This window comes from Rhinolophus sinicus, linkage group LG06 (assembly GCF_036562045.2).
Source record: "Rhinolophus sinicus isolate RSC01 linkage group LG06, ASM3656204v1, whole genome shotgun sequence".
NCBI classification, from domain to species: Eukaryota; Metazoa; Chordata; class Mammalia; order Chiroptera; family Rhinolophidae; genus Rhinolophus; species Rhinolophus sinicus.
In genome coordinates this window covers 120,747,445-120,759,671 of record NC_133756.1, presented here as the reverse complement: position 1 = coordinate 120,759,671, position 12,227 = coordinate 120,747,445, and the positions used below count along the sequence as shown (strand labels likewise).

General features: G+C 40.8%; 1 protein-coding gene and 1 non-coding gene across 5 annotated transcripts in view; both read right to left on the bottom strand.

Moving 5' to 3' along the window:
- Positions 1-12,227, bottom strand: part of NUMA1 (nuclear mitotic apparatus protein 1) — a 68,068-nt gene that overhangs the window by 55,248 nt on the left and 593 nt on the right. For 2 of the 4 annotated variants that reach the window (XM_019744301.2, XM_019744302.2), the window contains exon 2: positions 6,957-7,019. The exons of the other annotated variants lie outside the window; for them this stretch is intronic. The gene's annotated coding sequence lies outside the window, so the exon portion shown is untranslated. The remainder of the gene's footprint in view (positions 1-6,956; positions 7,020-12,227) is intronic. 4 annotated transcript variants of the gene reach the window in all.
- LOC141572586 (small nucleolar RNA SNORA40) lies at positions 10,533-10,640 on the bottom strand. Its single transcript, XR_012497909.1, has one exon. It is a non-coding gene; the product is annotated as a small nucleolar RNA SNORA40 (small nucleolar RNA).

The following is a 12,227-nucleotide window of genomic DNA, read 5'->3' as shown; positions in this document are numbered from 1 at the left end:
AATATACAACCACAGGAAGCACAGAGTCCCAAACAAGATAAACCCAGAGGCTAACACCAAGACACATCACAATTCAAATGCCAAAGGTTACAAAGAGAGAATCTTAAAAGCAGCAAGAAAAAAGCAATTAGTTACCTACAAGGGAGCGCCCATAAGACTGGCAGCTGATTTCTCAACAGAAACTTTGCAGGCAAGAAGGGAGTGGCAGGAAATATTCAACGTGATGAAAAGCAAGGACCTACAACCAAGATTACTCTACCAGCAAAGCCATCATTTAGAATCGAAAGACAGATAAAAGCTTCCCAGACAAGAAAAAGTTAAAGGAGTTTCTCACCACCAAACCAGTATTACAAGTAATGTTAGCGGAACTTCTTTAAGACCAAAAAAAAAAATGAAATCAAAAATATGAATAAAATGACAATAACTACATATCTATCAATAATTACTTTAAAGGTAAATGGATTAAATGGTCCAATCAAAAGATAGGGTAACTAAATGGATAAGAAAACAAAACCCTTACATATGCTGCCTTACAAGAGACTCATTTCAGATCAAAAGACACACACAGACTGAAAGTAAAGAGATGAGAAAGATATTTCATGAAAATGGAAACAAACAAAAAAAAGCAGAAGGGAGCAATACTTATACCAGACAAAATACTTTAAAACAAAGGCTATAACAAGTATCAAAGAAGGACCCAGTAATCCTACTTCTGGGTATTTATCCTAAGAAACCCAAAATGCTACTTTGAAGGGACAGGTGCATCCATATGTTCACTGCAGCATTGTTTACAATGGCCAAGATGTGGAGACAGCCTGGGTGTCTGTCGATGGAAGAATGGATAAAGAAGTAGTGGTACAGATATACAATGGACCACTCAGCCATGGATGGGAATGGGTTCTTGCCATCTGTGGTGGCATGGATGGACCTGGAGGGTATTGTGCTGATTGGAGTATGTCAGACAGCAAAAGACAGACGCACTATGATTTAGCTTATATGTGGGATCTAAAGAACAAAATAAACAAACAAAACAGAAACAAACTCATAGATACAGAGAACATTTTGATTGTTGCCAGATGGGAGGGGGGATGGGAATGGGTGAAAAAGGAAAAGGGATTAAGACGTACAAATTAGTAGTTACAAAATAGTCACAGGGAAGTAAAGTAAAGCACAGGGAATATAGTCAATGATATGGTAATAACTATGCATAGTGCCAAGTGGGTACTAGACTAGTCAGGGGGATCACTTCTTAAATTATACAAATGTGGTCACACTATGCTGTACATCTGAAATTAATACAAAATAATATTGAATGTCAACTGTAATTGAAAAATTAAGAAAGGGAGGGGGAAGATGAAGGGGAATAAAAGGTTCAAATTTCCAGGTATAAAACAAATACATGATGGGACGTAATGTACAACATAGGAAATACAGTCAGTAATATTGTGAAAGCATGAGACAGTGTCAGATGGTTGCTCTATTTATCACGGTGACCACTTTAGGTATGTAAATGTTGAATAACTATGATGTACATAGTTATATAATATACAGAAACTAATATAATATTGTAGTTACATAATAATAGAAACAAATAAACATTGTATTTTAGCTATATTTTAATAAAAATCTTTTTTTTAAAGTCTCCTTAGGAAGTTATTTATTCTAACAATATTATTATTGCTCAAAATATTTACAAAACACTGCTTTGGAAATTGCCTTTAAAGTCTACTCCATGTGAAACAAGCGCAAAAAATTAAGTCTTACTGTTTCATAGTCACACCCCATTCTTCACCAAAAAAAGGTATTGCTTTGCTTAACTCTTTGGCTCACAGTATCTTCTGGCTGCTTTCAAAAAATTGAATCCAAATCTCCAAAAATTGAAAGAGTGAAGATTTGTTACTTTTGAGGATATTCAAAGGATGGGCTTAGAAGCCAGGAAAGTTTTGAGCACTGAAGGCATCACCAGAATAAATGTCAAGATTGAGAACACAATTACTTTGAGGGGGACAAACTGACAAATACTGTCATTGTCCCACAATTACAATGAAGGGGAGAAGATATGTGCAACATATGTCACATGTGTTAATAAAAATAAACTATTATATTACTTTCCAATTACACATTATGTAATCATAAACTTTGGCTGTGGAACAAGTCTTGCAGATCATATAATTCAAACTGTTCATTTTTACGTATGAGAAAACTCCAGTCCACTGAGGTTAGGCAATTTGTCCTTGGTCACACAGCTGGTTAGCAACAGTCAGGACTAGAAACCCAGTCGTTCTGACTCCCAGCATAATCCACAATTATATAATCCGTACACCTTCCCCTTCCCTCTTCCTCACTGGTCTTTCAGAGGGGAAGGCGATGACTCAGAACACTAAAGCACACCAAGGATGGTTCTGAAAACCAGTGGCTGAGAAATGATGGCTGAAGACCAGGACCTCTCTGCAGTCACCCCTATGAGTATGAACCATCGTTTAGAGTCTGGCTCACAAGAGTTCTGGGGAATCTACCTCAGAGCAGGGATCAGTGAAACCTCTGGACACGCCCCCCACACTAGAAGAATATGTAAATATGTTTATTAAACCTCTCTGCCTACCTGCAGTAATCCATTCGCTTCAAGTCCTTAAAGGAAGGTTACTATGAAGAACCTGGATCAGGGAAAAAGACAGGAGAGCTCCTGTGCAGGAAAAAGTTGACCTATGAGCAGGCAGAGAGGGCAGGAAGCCCCTTGACTTACCTCTGGCAGGCAGCTTCCTCAGGCTGGGGAGAGAGATCCCTGGCAGTCTGGCTTAGAATTAACCTCGACCCAAGGAAGGGGCAAAGGACAAGAATGCGTGTTCATTCCCCCATCCTACCCACTACTAGTCAGCTCAGCCTCCCATCATCCTGGGCAGCCCCAGCGTTCTGTGGATCAGACAGCAACCAGCAGGGAAGCCACACAGCCCAGGTCAATGGGGTGAGTCAGTGGAAGAACAGGAAGAGTCACTGGGGCAGAAATTCTGGCCTCCTGCGGCAAGACGGGCAAACCACACCCACCACTGGTCAGCACTGGGAAGGCCCTGTCCTATCTGGATTCTGGTCGCCAAACCAGGAAAGGTCTTTCCTCAGGAGGCTCCATACCACTCTCATTTCCAAGTGTGTTTCTCCTCCTAAAAACCTTCCATAGTTTTCTTCTGCCTAAAACCCCACATCTAAATTCTTTGGCTTGATTTTCCAAGCCCTCCATTATATGGCCTCAAGTCATTTATTCAACCTTCTTTCCCACTATTCCACAGTGTACACTCGGAACTAATCAAGCCAGTCTTCCCACTTCTCTCTGCATGAGCCAAACCCTTTCTCATTTCCATGTCTTCAGTTATCCCATGGTGGTAAATTCACACACCTTCAGGAATTAGGCAGGTAGTAGAAAGGAATGCTCCAGTTGGAGCACATGGCAAAACTAAAGAGCACTGCCTCCACCTAAAGGTATTCAAATATTTTAACTCAAATATTTGTGTAGTATTTCTCTGTGAGCGTCACAATAACATTTTAAATAGTTATTAACGCTCTTTCTAGCTTGCAAGTGAAGAAACTTCCCCAAGGTTAGGCAGCTGGCAAAATGCTTGGGAAGTCTCTAGGCCTGTCTGAAGCCAAAGCAAGAGCTCTAAATTATTAGGCTTCCAAGTAGTACAAACACCATGGAAGCTACAGAGCTCTAAACTCTGAAGAGGAAATTCACACTCTTCATAACATACAGCCTTAATAGTGGGATGGGAAGCCCCGACAGCGGCTTATCTAACCATACTCCAACTGCCTCAAATTCTGTCCATTTTCCTACCAAAGTCTTTCCCGGTTATTCCAGGTCCTACTGAGTTCCCTCTTCTCTCAATTCCTGTAGGGTTTACAAATTAGATAACATAATCGAGTGCTAAATTATAATATATACTGTCATGCAAAACTGAATACTGATTCCATGTGTTTTCCAGCTTCACTAATCAAACTACTGTAACTAACCTACGTAGGTCCACCAAAAAGGTTTAACCTGAATCTAATCAAGAGGAAACAATCACACAAATCCAAATTAAGAGACATTCTGCAAAAAGTTAACCCGAACTCTTTAAGAACATCAACGTTATGATAGACAAAAAGGCATTCAAGATTAAAAGAGATTCAAGAACTTTGAAATCTATGTAACTTTACTAGCCACTGTCACTCCAATAAACTTTAATTTAAAATATAGACATATTTTTTAAAGGGAAAAAAAAAGAGAGATAAAAGAACTCTTGTTCAAGGTTAAAGGAAACTAGGGACATGACAAAATCTTGACAACTAAATGCACGCAGGATCCATCAATGGAAGCTGAATTGAAAAAAGTCTATGAAAGGCATCATTGGGAAAATGTGAGAAATCTGAACAAGTATTGTATGTTGGGTGCATTGAATCAATGTTAAATTTCCTGAGTGCTAACTGTATTGTGGTTATATAGGATCTGGTTTTTAGGAAATAGTTGCTGAAATATTTAGGATGAAGTAACATGATGTTCACATCTAACAGTCAAAAGGTTCAGAAAAATGAAGGCTAGACAGACAGCAAATATGGCAAAATATTAACAATTGGTGAATCTAGGTGAAGAGGATATAAGTATTTGTTATATTATTTTTGTAAAGTATCAGTAAGTTTGAACATATGTAAGAGTATATAAAGATTTGTATATTATTCCCATAAGGCATCTGTAGTTTTGAAAGCTGGTGAAGAGGGAAACCCTGTATCATACAGTTCTTTATATACTCAGCTCTGGGAGAAATGTAATAGGCACTTTTACATATTTGCTCACTGCCTAAGGAAACTGGGCTTTGGAGGTCGGCAACCAGACAAAGTCCACTTTGCAACAGTTCATCAGGGGTACAGTGGCAAACTTGGGGAACAAGAGGTTTCCCTCAGACTCACGTCATCACACCACAGGAAAGACAGAAAAGCCGGCAATCAAAGCTATTATTACCTCACCCCCTCCCTGAGGCCATCCAGAAGTCAGGCACTTGATAAATGCCCACTTACAAGGCAAAATGCAGTTGCTGCCCACACATAGGACCAAAAGCTGGGGTCATATTGCATCCACCTTGCCACAAAGTACCAAAAATTTGACAGCCTGCAAACCAATTGTCTCTGGCCAGTCACGGGAAGGTATCCAAGAGGTCAAATAAATAGGCCTGAAACATATACAGTCTTTACTCCTCACCAGATAAACCGGTCCTCAGCTGCAATAAGGCAGAAGAAGTCTGCAAAGCTGAATCACTGGCATTTCCTGCACTGGCTTCAAAGAAACTGGTCCTTAAATAGGACAGAAAGGGCAGCTGACACAGCTGCCAACAGAGGCCTCAACCCAGAAGCGTGCTGAGCAATATGCCCTTCCTCCTTTCTACAACCACCAGATCATTTTACGTCTGCCAAGTGGTCCCTTATTAGGGCGAATGACAGCCCAATGGCCAACCTTTAACCTTGACTCTCTACTTCCCTCATTGACAGCCAAGATACTGCCCTTTCCAGATACTGTAACTCCTCCACCAATGTAGCAGAAGAAATAGTCAAAACGATTCCCCCCAAACACTGATCTACTGAAGTAAGATCTATAGTCGTGCAACATAGACCTTGCTTCTAAAACCTACCATGTTCAGCATCTTTACCAAAGACAGAATGAAAACATATATAAGGCTTTGGAATTATAAACTGTGAAGGACAAAATACAATGTTTTTAGATTTCATCCGACAAAAAAATTGTGGCAGGTCTGATGTTACTAAAATAACAAGACATAATATAAAAGGATTCAATATAAAGCCCTGCATCTAGAATAAAAGAAATCAACCACACTAACAGGATGGTAGAGACCTGGTACAGCCTTTGGGGGCACGAGGAAAGGCTGCCTACGGTGGGAGGTGGAGGAGAGGCTCTTACTACATACTCTCAATGAACCCTGAATCGGACAGCTACCCAAAACATCAATGCTCGTTTTGCTACTCAAGGCTCAGGTCACAGATGACTGTGCCCCACCTTTGAAAAGCAAAGTCAGAGTATATGCAGAGAAAGAATGACAACCTTGGTGAAGGGTCTGCAAGTCATGTCATGGAAAATGTGAGGGAAGAATTACAGATGTTTAGTCAGGGAAAACATGAAAACTTTTTTTCAAATATATGCATGCTTGTCGTGCAGATGAGAAGAAAAACTATGTCTTCCTCCAAGAAGACAAAACTAGAATTAGTGAGTGGAAGTTAAAGGAAGATAGATTTTTGGTTTGACACAGGGAGGAACTTTAAGGATAATAAAGACACTAAGAATATGGGATACGGTGGGGCCAGCCCGGTGGCTCAGGCGGTTGGAGCTCCTAACTCTGAAGGCTGCTGGTTCAAGTCCCACATGGGCCAGTGGGCTCTCAACCACAAGGTTGCCAGTTCGATTCCTCGAGTCCTGCAAGGGATGGTGGGCAGCGCCCCCTGCAACTAAGATTGAACGTGGCACCTTGAGCTGAGCTGCCGATGAGCTCCCAGATGGCTCAGTTGGTTGAAGCGCATCCTCTCAACCACAAGGTTGCCGGTTCGACTCCCACAAGGGTGGTGGGCTGCGCCCCCTGCAACTGGCAATGGCGACTGAACCTGGAGCTGAGCTGTGCCCTCCACAACTAAGACTGAAAGGACAACAACTTGAAGCTGAATGGCACCCTCCACACCTAAGATTGAAAGGACAACAACAAGTAGACTTGGAAAAAAGTCCTGGAAGTACACACTGTTCCCCAGTAAAGTCCTGTTCCCCTTCCCCAATAAAATCTTTAAAAAAAAAAAATGGGTTACGGAACCCAGAATGCCTGGATTAGACAGCAACTCCACCACATACAAACTGTATACAGCATTAGGTAGACTCATTTACCTCTGCCGCAGTTTCCTTGCCTATCAAAGGGAATAGTAACGTTAACAGTACTTACCTCATAGAGTTTTGGGAAGCGGTTCATGTAGTGCTTAGAACAGTGCCTGGCTCACAGTGTATGCTGGAAAAAAAGAAAGTCAGCTATCGCTATTACTGACTATTGATATAATGAACCCAATAACCCAAAAATCTCCCACTAAATATGCCTGGAAATGTTGAGAAAATATAACAAACATCCTTTTAAGACTGTACCAGTTAAGCCACTGTCTCTCAGCTCCACACCTACCCTGTTATACTCTGCTCTGTGACGTTGGGGCACGGTCACTGGCAACTCCATTTCATCTTTGCCAGCTGGTTCCCTGTTAGGATATGTCAACAGGGGGCGCTAAAGGGGAAATGAAATGGAAGGCAGAAGGAAGCTACAAAGGACTTTTTCCTGTGGCTTGCTGTGTCTTGACAACAGCAGTGGCTCCTACCTGCTCCTTTCTAAACGCCCAGAACCAGCCTCATTCCGCTTCAGAGGCATCAGTACCACTGGGCAGGACTCTACTAAGCCTGCCTCCTCCAGGCCCTCCTGCGAGCTCCTAAGAAACCAGCAGCACCAGGAAACACCCTCTCCTCAGAGAATCAGGGCGCAGGTCCTCCAGATCCCTCCAGACTCTAGGTTCTGATAACCCCACCTCCTCCCTTTATTTTTCAGCCCTGGATGAGGCAGCTGCTTAATGCAGTTATTATATCAAAGTCACTTTAAGATTCCCTTTTTGCTTTTTCAGCCTTCCAACAAAGGTTTAAACTAATTCCTTTTACTGAGTTTGCTCTATTAAAATAGCTACATGTGGTTTCCATCTTCCTGACTGAATCTTAACCAATACATAGATAAACTAAGCTCACAAGAAAGTAAAGGAAATCCCAGGAACCAGAAAGAAGCTGAGAACTGGATGAGTGAGCTGACAGCATAGCTGTCCTAGCAGCGTAAGGAATTTATGAACGGCTCCTAGTCCAGAAGACAGATCCTGAGCCCTCAAAAATCAACTGAGATCCCTGTACAAAGGCTGATACCCTCAGTAAAAAGACCAGGGGGGAAAAAAATCTATCTACAGGGAAATAAGGACGCTTGCCTTGCTTACTTACCTAGCAAAGTGGGAGGGATTCAAAACCATAGATGTGCACATGAGGTAGATTTGGAGTTAAAATTTATACTAAGCTTGTGCCCTGGAAATCTGCAAGTAAAGAAAGCTAACATACCTTTTGGTCCCAGTTTGGGAGTAGCCTTGAGCGCCCAACAGAAGCACACACAAAGTTGCTCCAGGAGATATACAAATGGCCAACAAATACATCAAAAGATGTTAACATCACTGGTCATCAGGAAAATGCAAATTAGAACCACAATGAGATACTACTACACCTCCATGAAAATGGCTGAAATTAAAAAGACTGACAAGGGCGGACAGGTGGCTCAGTTGGTTGGACCGCGTGCTCTCAACCACAAGGTTGACGGTTTGACTCCCCCAAGGGATGGTGGGCTGCGACCCCTGCAACTAACATTGAACAATGGCAAATGGGACTTGGAGCTGAGCTGTGCCCTCCACAACTAAGATCGAAAGGACAACAATTTGACTTGGAGCTGATGGGTCCTGGGAAAAACACACTGTTCCCCAATAAAAGTCCTGGAAATACACTGTTCCCCCAATAAAGTCCTGTGCCCCCTCTCCAATAAAATCTTTAAAAAAATAAAATAAAAAGACTGACAATATCAAGTGTCTTGGTAAGAATATGAAGCAACTGGAGCTCTCATACTGCTATGGGAACATAAAATAGTACAACCACTTTGGGAAACTGGTAATTTCTTAAAAAGTTAACCATACACCTGCAATATGACCCAGTCATTCCACTCCGAAAAGACAGGAAAATATCTATCTTCTCAAAGATTTGTACATGATTGCTCACAGCAACTCTGTTCACAACAGTGAAAAACTGGACACCCAAAAGGCCATCAACAGTGACGGATAAAACTGTAAGACAAAGCCTTACAACAGACTACTACTTAGCAATAGAAGGTAACAAGTTACTGTTGCATGCACCTCATGGTTAAATCTCAAATTCATTAAGCTACATAAAGAAACCAGACACAAAAGAGTACACGCTGTATGATTTGACTTACATAAAGTTCTAGAAAATGCAAATTAGTGGTTCCTGGGGCCAAGGTGAAGGGAAACATGTACTGTAAAGAAGCATGAGGAAACTTTTGGGAGTGATGGGAATACTTTGTATCTTGATTGTGGCAGCTCCTTATAGCTGTATACATCTGTCAAAACTCTTTTTTCTGTAAATAAAGTTTACTGTACGTTAATTACACCTGAGAAAACTTGATTTTAAAAAAAACCTGCTCTTGGGAGAACTGACCTCAATGCAAGCTACATAAGATTATCATAAGTGATGTCCCTCTGACTATGAGTTCACCAAAATTACAAAATACTTGAGGAAACAATTCATCGTGAACAAAAGTCAGTTACAACAAATGGCAGGATTACACCCTTAAAAACTTTAGATAACTGAATATGACAGAGACTGTAAGTTAAATTTGTTTAAAATTATTATAACATAAGATGAATTGAAAACCACAGGACAAAAGCATGATGCCATGAAAAACAGGCAGATTTGAAAATGAACCAAATACTTCCGAAAATAAGAATTCAAAAAGCAAATCAGATGAAGAGTAAATTAACATGCAAGGGTAAAGGAAATTATCCAGCAGGAGACACAGAAATATAGAGATGGAAATTATGAAAGAAAGAATAAGAGATGTGGAGGACCTCTGTAATACGAGATCTGAGAGAAGCACTATTCAAAGAGGTAATGACTGGGAATTTTTACAAAACTGATGAAAGATGTGAACTTTCAGATTGAGGAATCACTACAAGTTCCCAGCAGGATAAAATTAAATCCACACCATGCAATGAAACTGCAGAACATAAATGAAAACAAGATCTTAAAAACAATTAGAAAGAAAGGCAAATTACCCATAATGAAATAGTTAAGTTGTCAGTACAGTTCTCAAGAGTAACAACAAAAAGCCCGAATTTCAGTGAAGTAACATTTTCAAAGTGCTGCGAGAAAATAATTGGAAGCCTTGTACCCTGCTAAACTATCAATCAAGACTGAAGAGGAAATAAAGATATTTTCCAACAAAGAATGTTTACTATTAACAGATCTTCACTAAAAAACAAAAACACTTGAAGGATATATTTGTCTGTTTGACACAAAAGGACGGAATGACATGCAAGAAAGAATGGTGAAAAAACAAGAGTAAACATACATGGGTTGGGGCGGCCGGTTTGCTCAGTGGTCAGAGTGCGGTGCTCACAGCACCAGGGTCACCGGTTCGATTCCCACATGGGCCAGTGGGCTGCACTCTCCACAACTACATTGAAAACAACGACTTGACTTGGAGCTGATGAGTCCTGGAAAAACACACTGTTCCCCAATATTCCCCAACAAAAATTTAAAAGAAAACATACATGGGTGAAATAAAATAGTCACCAACAGCACAGAACAATAATTATTAATTAGTATTGTTCAACGTTGATATGGACTGCCTGAGTGGTCTCATTCTTTTTTTTTTTTTTTTTTTTATCATGTTCCTTCTTATATGTATCAAAACTCATATTAAACGATGAGTCCTGGGTTGCAAAAGAGGATTTATTTTTGCACCTGTCTGTATGGTCTCATTCTTGTAAGTGCTCATTTCGAATATGGACAACACCCTTTTTTTAAAACTTTCATTTTAAGTGTGTTTTTCCAGGACCCATCAGCTCCAAGTCAAGTAGTTGTTTCATCTAGTTATGGAGGACGCAGCTCACAGTGGCCCATGTGGGGATTGAACCGGCAACCTTGTTGTTAAGAGCACTGAGCTGTAACCAACTGAGCTAACCGGCGCCCCTGGACAACACCTTTTCATATGTTAGTGCACACTGGATAAGAGGCTGAAATAAATGATTCCAAACATATCTATTGACCGTAGGGTTTTATCAATTAGACACAGCTGTCAAACATTCCTTGATCAGCTCTGTTTAGCCATCTGAAGCAGGGCATTGCCCCATCCTAAGAGTTCTAGAAGCTGAGTCTTACTTCTAGGCATTCTTCCCACTCCCGTATTCCATAAACAAAAAAGAATATTTTTTTTTTTAATTAAAGTTTATTGGGGTGACAATTGTTAGTAAAGTCACATAGATTTCAGGTGTACAATTCTGTATTACATCATCTATAGATCACATTTTGTGTTCACCACCCAGAGTCAGTTCTCCTTCCATCACCATATATTTGATCCCCTAAAAAAGAACATTCTCAATAGAAATGTTTATTATGTGAGCTTTCTGGTAAGATCTTCTAGTTTGGGGGGAGTAGAGTTTTCGGCTTTAGATCAAAATTCTGGCATTACAATTAGTCATCATTTGCTTGAACCTGAGTCAAGAGTACTTTTACAGAGAAGTACTTGTATGTGCCTCTTCCTCTAAAGGAGAAAATATCACACAGGAACAGAGGGAGGGAACACATACACTCATCCCTGCTGACTGAAAGCTACCTTAAATGATCTGAACGTTCCCTCCAAGTATCCATACAGATCTCCCCAAGGTAGAGGGCCCCAATTCCCTTACCATCAAAAGTTTCTGCCTACCACAGAGTAACACACTTGACAATCTAGAACTTTGGAAACACAAGATCAGGCAACAGACATCAGAGAACGAAGCATGGATTAAAGCAAGTATATATCACATTTTCAAGAGGCAGTGCCATTCCAGACAAGAGGACTGTATTAATACAAAGGTTCAAAGGCCACTAAATGAAGATGGGAAAGCCAGGCTCCTATCCCCTTTCAGCCCAAGAAACCTCATTCATTTCAAACCATACATTAATGGCCATGCCATGTCTTATATCCTGCACAGGCATCACAATACAGGGACAAAGGGCACTGTTTCTAGAAGGGCAAACATGCAGACAGACACTCTTAGATTACCAGATGAAAAGCGCTACATCAGGAGTAAGCAAAAGAGGGCACTGAGAAGGCTCTTTCCCACCAACAACCTTCACAGTCACTTTATAGTCATAAATTTATACTCCCCAAGATGCTTCCACAGAACACCTTACGTGATTTGACCCTCAAAACAACCCCAGGAAGTAGGTAAGGCAGGTAGGTTCGTTGTTTACATATATGAAAAGTGAGACTCAAATTGATTCCTCCAAGACAATCTGCACCCACAGACAAAGCCTTTCCTCCCCTCCCGTCCTCATTTAGGCCCAACCCTCAAAAACCCCAGTAGTCAACCATGCA